The sequence below is a fragment of the Ambystoma mexicanum genome, chromosome 8 (assembly GCF_040938575.1).
Source record: "Ambystoma mexicanum isolate Mex_15411 chromosome 8, UKY_AmexF1_1, whole genome shotgun sequence".
Taxonomy (NCBI): domain Eukaryota; kingdom Metazoa; phylum Chordata; class Amphibia; order Caudata; family Ambystomatidae; genus Ambystoma; species Ambystoma mexicanum.
In genome coordinates this window covers 589249599-589264000 of record NC_090929.1, presented here as the reverse complement: position 1 = coordinate 589264000, position 14402 = coordinate 589249599, and positions in this window count along the sequence as shown.

Sequence of the window (14402 nt, the reverse complement as noted above, 5' to 3'; positions counted from 1 at the left end):
CCCAGATGCGGGTAACGGGGTCTGTCCGGCTTGTGACTGTAGCAATTGTCTAGCGAGATCATCTGTTCGCTCCTTGGAAATAATCAGTTCCCTTCTTAGAGCATTCGTTTCCTGACGGGCTGCATGCACTTCTGCCCTTAGTTCCCCAAGTAACTGGGCTAGTTGGTCGGTATCCGAGGTTTCCATAGCGCCTGGACGGGAGTTTTGTGGTAGGCTTTGCGTTCTGTAACGCTCACCTGATTCCCGTAGAGGCGCCGGTCTTGACTGGGCGTATACCGTATCTTCAAAGGTGATGTGTACCACACGGCTGGCTCTTTGGGCTGGACCTCTGTGCACTGTATGTCTGACTCGAAGGGTAAAATGTCTGCAGATAGAAAATATGGGATTAATGAACTGGGTTATTAAATGTCTCTCTCTTCTTCCCTTTCTCCTCTCCTGTAGAACCCCGAAGGTTAACGCTCTCACCTTAGGTAAGTGAACGCCGTGCTCTCCATCTGCCTCGGGGCCGGGTGCTGTAACCATTTTCTTCACTGGATAAGGAGAGCAGGCCTCTTGACTTCAGAGGACTGCTGTCCGTCGTTTACTGCACGAACGGTAAGTTTCGAGCACTTCTAATGTCTTTAAAGTCTTTAGTAATGATGTCTCTTGTTTTGCAGGGTTCCGGCGATGGTGGATGACGGGCTGAAGTGAGTTGAAGATGGAGACCGTGTGATGAATAGAAGCGCCTGGAAGCACGTAAGTAAGCGCTTGTTGCCTGCTTCACGATGCGCTCTAACTGTCTTTTTATTTTGCAGGTACAAGTTCGGAGCGGCTGCAGGGTGCCGGAATACCCACTGGGTTAGATGTGGAAAGGAGTAATGGCACGTGAGTATTAAAGTTCCCCAATGTCTTTAAACGCACCTTGTTTTGTCTTTCAGATGCGGGATGCAGCGCCGAAGGCCTCCGGAGCGTGCGAAGAGTTGGTAAGCTTTTGTCTTTCAGATGCCGGAATGCAGTGTGAAGACCTCCGGAGCGCACGAAGAGTAGGTAAGCCTTTGTCTTGCAGATGTCGGAATGCAGCGCGAGGCGTTGGTGACAGCCGATGGACCAGGTTAGTGAAGAGCTGTCACTGAAGACCGTAATGCTAACCTGTTCTTTCTTGTCTTTATAGGTGTTGCTGAAGACTGGATTCAGGATGGTAAGCCTTTTTCCTTAGGCCCAGGATCAGATGCAGAAGACACGATGAGCGTTCTGCTGCAGAGGATGCAGAATAACGCAAAGCAAGATTCATCCATCGGGTGTGGTTTAAATAGCCTCCTGTAGTGCTTAGGTGTCTCCTTCCACAGCCACGCCTAGGTAAGAAAAGAGTTCCTGCTTTCCAGAAGAGTTCCAGTGTTCTGAACCTAGGGAGTGGCTCCTGCCCCACCCAACAGGAAAAGTAGTTCCAAACAGAAGAGGATCAGAGGCTCAACTGGCAGGCAAGTAAGCAGCATGGTCTGCTGCAGGTAAGTCCACCCAAGCATTATGAGCCCGGCGCTTCCAGCGCTGGGACTGGGCATATTTATGAGCCTGGTGCCACTGGCGCCAGGACTGGGTCCAAAAGGTCCCAATTGGGACTGGTTGGCACTCGGAACCTGGGTTATGGATCTGCTTCCAAGGGAGTTGGGAAAACCCTGACCTTTTGGAAGCAGAGATCATGACACATTGCTGTGAATTTGATGGCTTCTTTCAAAACATTGGCACGTTATCGAAGGCCCCTGTTTCATACCATTACTTTTGTGTGTGCTGCACCTGTGGAGGTGATATACCTATGAAGTACTGTTGCTTGCCTAATTGTGGTGTCAGCGTTTTTTCTTTTTTCTTCTCTCTTTTGTTCTTTTTGTTCCTCGGCATTGCTTCCGGTGATTTGGGGGCCTCTCTGCAATATTGGCATGATATTAGAGGTCTCTGTTTTCAGGTAGCATAAATATGCGCTTTGACCCTTTAAGTTCACTAGACTTTGGAATCTAGGTCACGTGACAACTCGCGTTAGTCACGTGGCACGATGAGGCATTACTTTAGTCAGCCAAGACTCCTCCTCGAACTCGGAAGCAGCTGATTTGAGCTGCACCTCGATACGGCTTCCATTCTACACACGGAGCCGGCGATAGCTTGAGGAACCCGGCTCTATTACGGCGACAGCCCCATGACCGCCGTGGATTACGTCTTGTATGCCGACGCGGTAAGATTAGTTGTTTTCGTTTCGCTGGTTCATTTGCCAACCTTTTCGGACTTCTCGGATTGTTCTCTAGCGATAATTAGTGGAGGAAGAGGCAAGGGAGTGGACGGTTGTCTTTCCCTTCTCTTTTTCACTTTCACTTTTTCTCTCCTGACTCCCCCACTATATAATGGCCACTGGAGACACAGGAGATTGAGTAGGGGTTTTAGCGTCCAGAAATCTCCCCTAGAGTAGATTTGTATTACTTGATGGGAACGATACTTAGAGGCTCTTTCGGCACTTTATCAATTATGTTTATCAATAATGCCGTCGAGACTGAGGGCCTGACTTTAGGAAGGAATGATATGCTTGAGCGCATGCGATCTTCTTATGGCCCTCTTCTTCTTGCTTTTTCATTCTTCTTTTTTTAACCCTTTCCTATTTTATTTCTTTTCCCCTTTTTTCTATGCAGGATCTGGTCCGCACAAGACTACCAGCCGATGGGATATTCTCTCTCCCCATCTAACCAGAATTACTGTGCACCCTGACACGACTCTAGGGGTGTACCACCAAGAGAAATAAAATGTCTTTCTTTACTTTGATGGTTACTTTTCGAATACATTTAATAGGAATTCTTCCCTTCGCAGGTATGGAAATGATACTTGTTTAGTTATTGCATTGCCGGGATGCCTCTCACTCTGCATTTTAGCTTTATGGCCATCGGGATGATAGTGGATTCACAGATTGACCCTGGTTTCCCTCTCCCCATTCTGCCTTGTTGGATTACAATATTTCGTTAGTATATTCACGGCTTTGACATAGGGACTATATGCCCCCTTGCCATTTTCCCACTAATTCATTTGGGATTCCCCTCGTCTGACTTACGAATGGATTATGGGGCTTAACCTGGACTATTACTAAGGAACCCAGGTTTTTAACTGCGTGGAGGATGCTACATGTGGGGTTGCTAGATCGGTTCAAGGAATGTTTTTAATCGTGTAAAATATTGTTTTATGCATGTTTTTGATTTATATCTGTTTTTTTCTTTCTTCTTCTTTTTCCTCTTTTTTGGTCTTCTATATATCCCCCTTCGATGTATCCCTTCATTTCTGAACATTTTTAAGATGGACTATGTTGAACATCTGGGCGAATTAAGGAAGAACCATTGGAAGAAGATTGGACACATCAAATAATTTCAATGATACCTTTAGTATTACATGGCCCTAGATGGCTCTTGAATATTTAAATGTAGAGAATTTGTATGTTTAGATTTTAGAATTTATTATCTAATCTGCCCTGTCCTGAGGAAGACGATTGTCAAGCTTTCTCTCTCCTGCTATGGTGAGAGACTGACAGCTTAGACACTGTTACTTTATCGTTGAAACTACCTTTGTTCAGATACCAGTACAGCCCACGATACGTTTGGGAGCTGTACTAGGTACCGGTTGTTGACTACTTTGGTCAGATTGGAGACAAGCACAGATTTTGTTGTTGCCTGTTTTCTACAAAGAAATGTTGGGCTTGATTAAGGTATAACCTTTTCCACTCCGCAGGAAATATTGATTATTGTTGACCTGCGTGTCTTGTGTGAATATAGATCGAGTACCAATTGAGGATTTTTTGCTGTCTATGGATGTTATGTATTTTTGAATTAAGTTATGCACAATGCACTTATACTTACATCCTAGGATGTGTAGTAAAATAATATGCACTTCAACTGGATACGTCCAGCATTAATTATGTGTTTTTATGCTGTTTTTACTTGTACGATAATTGAATATGTGTTTATTAAAGATTGTTTGAATACTTCTCCATGTTCCTTGACCTGATCTATCCCCTTATTTAGCTTCCTCACCATGGGCAGTATATTCCACTGATTTATTCTATGGTTCTGTTTGCATGAACCCTCTCTCCCCCTTTGTGGGTTTGTTCTGTTTTGGTTCTCCCCTGGGTTCATGGTGCTGGGGACGCCTATTCTGGATTACAGGAATCAGCCAATTTGGCAATCTTGGTAGCATGCAACAGTCTATCCATTGCGGTGAAAAGCATACATGTCCAATTTGCTGACTTAAAGACATTTTCCTTGCTCTCATGCATTGCTTGTAGCACTTGAAGTGCGCTCTTTGAGTCTTATCATTTTTGCCCCTCAGGCAAGAGGCAGCAAGAGTTAGGACATTATAGTTGACCAACTAAAACTCACGTTGTACTTCAGATATGCTTGGACTACTAACACTGCAGGCCAGAATACATCTCCCAGTAAATATCAGCAATGTAAATCTTACGTCAGTCTGTAATATCTCTTTTGGGTGGACACAGTTATCATTAGCAATGAACATTTGTGTAACATTCAGCACCAAACCTGTGTCCATTCCTTGCCAGCTAATCCAGCCCTTGACAGTTTTTTAGGTCATGGAGTTTCTGTCAGCCACAGTGTCCAGTGATTTCTAATCCTGACATTTCATTTCAGTTCTGGGATGATCACCCCAAATTGACTGGACCCCCCAGCCCGGGACTTGTAGATCCCAGATGTTTTGAGGGATCACCCAGTCCCATTTACAGCTTGCTGAGATGTCTGGTTCATTCAGTATGTTGGGGCCCACGTTGCTTCGACAGGCCCATAAGCACTGAAGCAGAATCTCACCATCTCAAAGTCACGTTGTCAGGGTTCCATGTAATATTGTCCCCACAAAAATATCACCATGCAAAAATATTGCGAGAAATGGCTGTTTTTTGTGGGGACATTATTGCATGGAACATGCGGGGGACACCCCCGCAACCCCCAAACCCTTTTTGTTTCTTTTTTTTTTTTGGCTGCCCCTCTTCCCATATATATGGTCACCCATATAAAATCGCCACGACCTTTTCCTGGCGATATTATGTATGGCGACCATATATATGGGGATAATATTACCTGATACCGTTGTCAGTTGGAGAACTTCCATGTGAAGGCCGTATTGCTGATGGGATTTTGGAATCTTCTCCTAACACCATAGGTCAGGACTGGTGCTTATCATCATCTGCAACCTTTGTCTCTCCATATGTTTTGGGCTGCAACTCCCATGAGCCCTGGCCAGCAAATTCCAAGGTAATGGATTATGGGAGTCTTAGTCCAAAACGTCTGGAGAGCCACATGCTACAGACCCCTATGCTAATACAAGGGAAAAGGTATAGACTGGACAGGTGCTGAGCAGTATGAGTGGGCAATGAGTTGTGTAGACTGCCAGAGACTGGTGGATGGTATTTTTCACAATCTTACCATTTGATTGTCCCGATATATGTCACTGAACCAAACAATGGTCTGTGTAAAGGTAGCTAACAATAGGACTGACTCTGCTTTCTGTCATTGCCTACTTTCTAACTCATTTCTTTTGGAAATGGCAACCTGTTCCTCTATACATAGAAGTACACTATATAAATAGAATTTGGATATTTCTATTTTTGGGTTATTGTGTTTGTGCAGGTAGGTGATACGATGTAAAGATATACTTGTAAAAATGCATAAACCCCAACTATCATCCTTATAAGAAAAAAAATAAGCCTACAAGCTGATTTTCCCACCAGTTAGTCACTGACAAGTGTTACGTTTAAAGCAGTCTTGGACTAATTTAGAACATGTGTTTGCAGCCAGCAGGTGCTAAGTCATCATCGCGTGACTAATTTAAATGTGTTTTTGCAGCATGCAACTGCTATATAATCTTTGCACTTTTTGTTAAAGTAATTCAAATCGATTCTGCCACCTGTAGTTAATAAGAATTAGTGCCATGTTGCATCTGCAATCCAGGGACCTGTGCTACCAGTGCCTGACACGATTTTGCATTGTTGCTTGTGTATGCTCTTAATTTAAAGTACAAAAAGTGATGGATGAAAGTTTGAATCAATCATAACCACTGGGAATTCCTCTGGGCAGTCCTATCACTCCATAGTTGGATATTTCCCATCTGTGAAAGGTACAGTGAGCCAAAGTGTGGCTGTGGGTTCTCGAGTGGGTTCCTTCCCAAAGAGCAGGTCAATGGGCCATGTTCGTTCTCGCAGAGTGGACAATTTTTTGATTATTTAAGGGATTTAGGATTAGTCACCCTAAATTTCCTAGTGTCATCCAGACGTGGTCCCCTTGTTCACTGTGCTCAGAGAAGCACAGCTCCACCTTACTGATGGGGCCCAACAAGGCTGAAACACATGTATGGGTTTGCTGTTGGTACTCTTGTTCAGAAGGGAATTGCCATAGCATTTCGGTGCTGGACTGCCCAGGTGGGCGGGACAAAGAGTGATATGCAAATGGATATTTCCCATCTGTGAAAGGTACAGTGAGCTAAAGTGTGGCTGCAGACTCTCGAGTGGGAACCTTCCCAAAGAACAGGTCAATGGGCCGTGTTCGTTCTCGCAGAGGGGCGCCTATGGACAATTTTTTCACTCCATAGTTGGGTTTGACCTACAGAAAAAAGAGTAGACATTTGCAACTGAGTCTATTCCTGCCCACAAGAGATCTGTAATCCCAATCTGCCAACCCATGTCCCTCTGGCACAGGTATTAGTGCCTTGCTTGCACTCCTAAGGAATCAACCCACACCTCACTGATGACGCTCCACAAGACTAAAACATATCTGCAACCACTTGAGTAGTCCTATCCAGAGAGGATCCTCTTGCTGGATTGTGTGTGCGTGTGTGTGCACTCGCATGTGTATGTTTGTCTCTGTACCAGGTGCAAGCCCCACTCCTAGATCTTGCCCGGAGTCCTAGGATCAAGTGTGTGAGAGATGCATGAGCTGAGTGAACCAGTGTTCCAGAAATGCACTGGATTTCCTGATGCACGGATGTGCCAGAGGCTTTACCATCACGCTCTTGACCGGACACCAAACTTAACTGCAACATTCCTGAAGCGAATAAACATGGTCCCTTTCATACTCAGCTGCTTGGTTCCTGTGACCACAATTCGTTTGATTTGTATTAGGAATAAAACATTTCACTGAGCTAACAAAATGTCAGGGGATATTTGGAAAAACTTAAATCCTTTGAGAAAGAAGTGGAAGGAGGTGGAGGTGTGGAAAGAGCTGAGGCAGTAGCAGAGGAAAGGAAGGTAGGTGGCTCCAAAGTAGATCAAGGAGGAAGGGGGATATCTGGGATTGGAGAAGGAGGCACTCAATGAGTAGAGGAAGGGGCATAGTTTGGAAGAGGAAAATACCAAGATGGAAAGAGTGCTGAAGAGGAGTAGAGAATACAGAAGAGGTTTGAATAGGGAAACAGCAAGACAACTGAGAACTAGCAGTGAATGTTAAAACATGAGAACAAGCAGAGAAAGAGAAGAACGGAAGGGAGGGGTAGGAATCAAGGTATGTGAAAACGGTGGAAGGAGAGAGTGGATAAATCAGTGACCACATCACTGAAAGTAGAGGAGCGGTGGGGGGTCAGGGGAACAGCTCCTTAGCTGGAAGAGAAGAGTAGCAGAGTGCTAGGCAGAGGGCAATCTAAAGCTCACTAATGGTGCAGGGCCAGTAAGTTAGTAAGACAGCCTCTGATTAATTTTTGAGTCGGAGGAGAAACTTGCTTGTGGGGAGCCAAGGAGGATAACCAACAAATAGCATATGCGTTAGTGCTGAGGCCTACGGATAGGTCCAAAGGCCCCACTGAACAGTTTGTTGGCAAGGAAGAAAGTGAGACTGGCTTGGGTTACAGGTTCAGTTCCCTGGGACAGGTAAAGCACTCTGGCACCTCACCAAGCACCTTGTGATACACCTAGGCAGTCTGACCTCTGGGAGACTTTGGAGACCTTCCTACTTCACAACCTTAAACTGCAGCAGCAAGAGTGTTTGCTTATCCTAGAAGATGCTAACTAACCTGGGCAACCAAGAAAAAGAGACTGTTTCAGAGAAGGGTTTCCTTCTTCAGCAAGCCACGAGAAGAACTGCCTTATGAACTTCTGTTTGTCTTCAATCTCAGTCTGGCCAGAGCCAGAGGAGAGATAAAACTCAAGGGCCCTCATTACGACCCTGGCGGAAAGTAACTGACCTGACCGCCATAGCGTAAATAGCGTTTCCGCCATTGCACGATGGAGTAAAGTGCGGCTAATTCTGACCCATCGGGCACGAGCATTACGCCATGGCGGAAGTGCAAAGTCCGCGATGGCGGAAATGTCCCCAAAACGCCCCTCACCGCCGTCGTACGGCGCCCTAGGTGCAATTCCGCCATCCATCATAGCAGTCACCGTAATGAGCGGTAATCGCAAAATACGGTGACCGCAAATATATGGAAACGGAAGTAAAAACATGGGGCCGGAACGGGAAACAGCACGCCGTACACCTATAAAATCAGAATCCCAACACAACCATTAAAAATCCGACCCTGAGACACATCCCAACCCGTTAGCCACCCTAGTTAAAACAATAAAAATGGGAAAAGTTGCTAAAAAAGCGTGCGACCGCAAGCGGCAGGTCCACTTCTCCCATGAGGAACTCACCGTGCTCACAGAGACCCTCCAGGAGAATGCTGCCGTCGTCTTCTCGACGCAAATGACCAGGACGGCACTTGCGAACAAGAAGGCCATATGGGCCCTGGTGGCACAGCGGGTAAGTGCGGTGGGGACCGCACCCCGCAACCCACAGCAATGCAGAAAGCGATGGGACGACTTGCGGATACGCGTACGGAGCATACTATCAGCCAACCGTAACATTGCCACAGCTACCGGGGGAGGATCGGAATCACCCATCAAGTTGACCCCCTGGGAAGAAATCTGTGCCTCCACCATTGGAATGGAGAGTATAGAGGGAGTCAGAGGGATGGAGAAAGGAGTGCAGACATCCGAAGAATCAGGTAGGTGGGCCAAATAAAACAATGCTAAATCCACAATGTCCAAACATGTGAAGTACCATGTGTCCACATAGTGCAACAGAAACACATGTCCAGGAGAACGTCCACATACATTGGCCTGATAGCGCACTTTAAAAGTCACATTAAATACATAAATAATTAAAAATCCTAAAAACACCCTCTACACGTGCAGCATGCAAACCCTAACTGCAGGCTGCAAAACAACTGCATCCTCAATCCACACAAAAATGAAACCACCTCCAAGGCCCTGACCCAAATCACCCTCAGGTACCACCCCAATGCATGTGATACATTGCCATTCCAATTTCCACAGACCCATAAATAACGCTCGCCCTCCTTCACTCCACCACAGGGTCCGATTCAAACGACGAGCTTCAGGACACCCCTACCAGCACACCTGCAAAGAGGGCCAAGACCAACGGCCAAAGACCCTCCACCTCAGCTGCACGGATCAAGACACGGCAGCAGCACAAATCAAGTGGCAGCACACAGGAGGGGACTTCAACAGGCACCCCAGCAGCCAGCATGCCCACAACAGCAGCACCACAGGTCCCCCCAATGGATGCCACAGAAGGCACTGCTTCTGGTGGCAGCAGCACCATAGGTGACACTGCATTAATGCCAGCATGCTCCGACACAGAAAACGGTGCTGTCGATGTAGGACCCATCCATGACCTGTCTCAATCCCCCTGTTTATTTCATCCCGTACAACATGAGGATACCACGCAGGGGCACCCACAAGACGACGACTGGCCATCCCCCACAAGCCCTGTGGCAAGGCAACATGAGGTGATCAGCCCCTCTGTGACACCACCGCAAATGGCCATGGCCCAGTAGAGGCAACAGTCCCTCGACCAGGTGATCGTGCAACAGCAGCAACTGGCCACGCTCCTCAAGGAGCATGCTGATGAATGCGGGGGTTCTAAGGCAGCCATAGAAACATCTACTGAGACACTTAGGGCACAAATGGAGCGAAGTACAGAGACACTAAGGGTACAAATGGAGAGAAGTACAGAGACACTAAGGGTACAAATGGAGAGAAGCACCGAGAGCCTGAGGGGGGAACTGCATGCGACGTCCAAAGACCTATATGGTGAACTTGCCGCTGTGCGCCGTGTGCTCACTGAGCTCTCACAAACCCTTAGGGACATGCATGGACGTGAGCAGGCAGAGACATCATCCGTTGCAAGTTCCGTCCAGGGCAGCCCCCAACGTAGATCTGGGAGGAGCCTGCGCTCCACAGGCAGGGGTGCCCCTGATACCCGGAGAGGGGGCTTGCAATAGCGTCTGCCCACTGACAATGAGCATCTTTGGACACTGGTGTTCGGGGGGGAGGTAGGAGGGTGGAGGGGGGGAGTTGGGCTTTCTTGGGTGGCGGGTCGATGGGGTGTGTAATATAATTTCACATATGCCATAAACATTTCATAATCATCCAATGAGATGTGTGGACATTGATCTTAGTGTACGAGGCCTTTATAGGCGTACAGTCCACATTGTGCATGTTCCAGACACACACAGTGCCACAAGTCCCGTGTCCATGTATCAGCCACCAGGCGTGAGTGCTAGAAGCATGAATCTATGATATCCTGACGAATTTCACGGGCCTCCTGTGCCTCGCGGACTCCTTGAGGTGCTGCCACATCCCCACCCTCATCATGACCATCTTCAGGTGCTTTCAGTTCTGCGTCAGGGGGCATGGGCACATTTCTACGTACGCACATGTTGTGTAGCATGACACATGCCATGAACATCTTTGCAACCTTCTCATGGCGGTACAGGAGTGCCCCGCCAGACCTGCTGAGGCAGCGGAAACGAGCCTTCAGTAGGCCGAATGCCTGTTCTATGACTACACGGGTACGTGAGTGGGCATGGTTGTAGTCCTCCTCATGCTGGTTCTGTGGGTTCCGGAGTGGTGTAAGGAGCCATCTCTTCAGTGGATACCCGGCATCACCTGTATGTGGACAATAAAGGATGTTTGTGGAATGACATTGCTACGTACGCATCCACCCCCCCCTTCCTGCCAGGTCATTGCCGCATCACATACCCCACATTATCATGCATGAAATGAGACTCACCGAGTAGCCAGGATCTGTTCCCTGCGTGTCGCTCCATGTAGCGTGGTATTGTAGAGTTCCTCAAGACCATAGAATCATGGGTTGATCCAGGAAATCGGGCACAACAATGTGTAAAGATCCTGTTGGAGTCACACACCATTTGTACATTAAGAGAATGATATTGTTTCCGGTTGCGGTACTGGACCTCCATGGCATGTGGGACAACCAATTCCACATGGGTGCAGTCGATGGCACCAATGCAACCCGGTATGCCGGCAAGTGCATGGAATCCCACTTTTGTGTTTGTAATCTCCTGCTCCGAGCGTGGTAAAGAGATGTAGTCGTCTGCGTGCTTCAGGAGGGCATCGAGCACTTGCAATAGTGTCCGTGACAACAGTGGCTGTGAAATGCCATGCAACTGTCCGACTGTGTGCTGGTAGGTGCCTGTGGCCAGGAAGTGGAGTACAGACACCACCTTCAGTAGGGGTGGGATGGCGGTTGGGCTATCTATCATGCTGACAAGGTCAGCGTGTGTCATGTTCACAATGGCGGTTATGGTGTCCCGGTCCAAACGGTAGAGGGTGTGGATCTGCTCAGCAGTGAGGTTGAACCCTGCCCTGCCTTGCCCTCCTCCTCCTCCTGCGTCTCCTCTGTGCGGCCGGTTGTTGTAGTAGTTGGTGTTCGTCTTCTTCTTGAAGTTGGAGTACTTGCAGTGCTATCAGGTCCCCCAGGGCCAACATCGCTAGTCCTGCCGGTAGCATTTTGGAGTGGGTGTGGTTGTGGGAGGGGGTTGGGTGTGCAAAGTATGTGTTTTCAGGCTGTATAGCCTCCACCTGTGGTGATTCATTCCACCTGTGCCAGCTGCAATCCCCTTTGGGCGAGCACGTCCCGCACACAACGCTGCAATGTGACGCATGGCATCTTGCTATTACAATCATGTATTTAATCCCGATGGCAGTGAAATATTGGTTTATATGTTCATTCAGCTATGGTCCCATTGTTTCACATACTATCTTTGCAGTCACGAACAAACTTGTGAAGGGTCAGTGGAATGTAGTACTCGATTAACGGTGGACCCTCATGCAGCACTGTACCGAGGTTCACCGACGGGCGGGGCGTCCCATTTGTGAGTGAAGCCAGTTGCCATTTTCACACACTGCCGCACTACATGGATGAATTTGTGATTTCAAGCGGTCACAGATGCCTTTTCGACGTGATGTTGCAAATGAGGAATTCGAAGGACAGCGCTTTCGGTTTTCAGCTAGCGGCGAGGAGACGCCCACAGGTCTAACTGCAAATATAACGTTCTATTGTTTAATGTCCTTGGGACAGGGGCCATGGCGAGAATGCAATGATTGATATGAATAGTATGGGATGCGCAATAGCGTAGTGGACGATATGGTAGGACGTTCCCAAATACATGTTACTTCACAACACTAGAATTCCGGGCTGGAGCACAGTGGATTTTGCAGACTGCATTACGCACAGACTCAATGGAAATTTCAAATGTTATGTGAGTGAATAATCAGGCGTTTTTATACCGGGATGAGGGAATGATGTATGGATGCATGGACAGATGATTTAATTGAGAGTTTGCCATGTACATGGCTTTTTGGAATCTATCCCCTTCCCCTGCGCTATGTGATGCAGAGCTGCCATAGTGGGACCATCGTCTATCTGCCCTTGTTGAACCCTCCCTGTCTCGACGCGCCTTCAAACACTTGTGTCTATGCACGTTACTAATCCCATCTAATGGATTCTGTTTTAACAGACGCATGCACACAAACACTCGTTTGTAATAGTGTTTTCACCTCGATTTATATAGTTATGATTCGCAAGTGATTTTTGGGTGGAAATAATCCTTTTGAGTGGGCTAGCATGCATATGGCTGTAGATTTAGTGTGATCATTGAAGTGAGTAATACAAATGTAGTTCTGATGCCCATACTATTCTTTTTCATTTCATTTGGGTGACAGGTATCTCCTCCCCTTTTGCCGCTGCCATCTGTATGCCACTCCTGCAGATGGCTTTTACTCCCGACACCTGCTGCTTCGAGTTAATCAGTGGAGCACCATTACGATCTTATGGGACGATCGCCAATGGGCCACATGCCCTCACGCAGTACTAGTGGCTAGGAGCAACATATCAACCTTTCAGCTGGACTAGTGCCTACCTGATGGGACGGCCCTGCGGTTCTAGGCGCTTCCATGTTGCCTTTTTGAACGTGAATGTAGCCCCTGTGTACCATGAAGGAACAGGGCGTCACACAAGAAGAAGCTGGTCATTTATTGCGGATGCAGCCCACAGTAATGGAAAATATTTTGGAGTTTATGACCTAATAGCTGTATGGGCTTGGTGAATTTGATGTGCATTTAAATTTTATTCAGATATTAACCGTGTAGCGTTATTCTTTGCAAGTAATGTAGCATATTCCTATTTGTGGAGCGATGTATTGTGAGAAGATCTGCATTGGGTTTCGGCTTCTGAGTATAGTTGCGTGGTACTGTACTGGCCGAGTTTGCCTACGAAGCCCAGTAAGGTCAGGGATAGGGGCTGCCATTATGACTGTTTTAATGATGTCATGCTCAGGGGCGGGGGATTAGCTTTTGTGTAACAGATGCCGGTCAGCCAGGTGGATTGGTGGGATGATGTGATTATCAGGAAATGGCTGGTCACAGGTGCCTGTGTTTGCGTGCGTTTCTTGGAGGGAGACTGAGGTCATGTCCATTGGAATAGCTTCTGTATTCGTGCCATCTGTGCCCTGCAGCTCCCATTGGCCCCTCTTGAGATGAGCCTGGCTGCTCAGTCACTCTGCCAACTTGTGTGGTACATGCTTATGCTGATGGTTGGTTTGTTTACTGGCAAGAGTACAGGGCTGGTGCAGTCTCCCTCAGGATACTGCTTTGAATGTTGCCTTACACTGGTGTCAAGCGATGGGGGCCTGTTGTTGTTTTGTCTCATATTTCAGTTCATATTGCTGTACTTGAACCTTCACATGCCTGTGCTGCATCAGTACGGCAATGGTGACATGCCAAATATGGATGGCCACTCACATGGCACTTGGAGCCCCTACATTCATTTGTTCGTTGGCATGCATGGGTGACTTGTACATTTCACTGGTTGCATTGTGTAACTTCATTGCACCTACGAGGAGTTGTGCAATGTGGGCAGGGAGTGGTGTACAGGCACTCAGTAGGGCCATTTACGGTTGGTTCACGATGCCGTAATTCTCACCATGGCGGAATGGTACTTTCCGCCATGCTTGATGGCGTTAAGTATATGTCCGCTAGGGTCAGAATTCGCGTACCGTTGCGCCATGGTGGTAATTACGGTTTTGCATGGCGCGCGTGC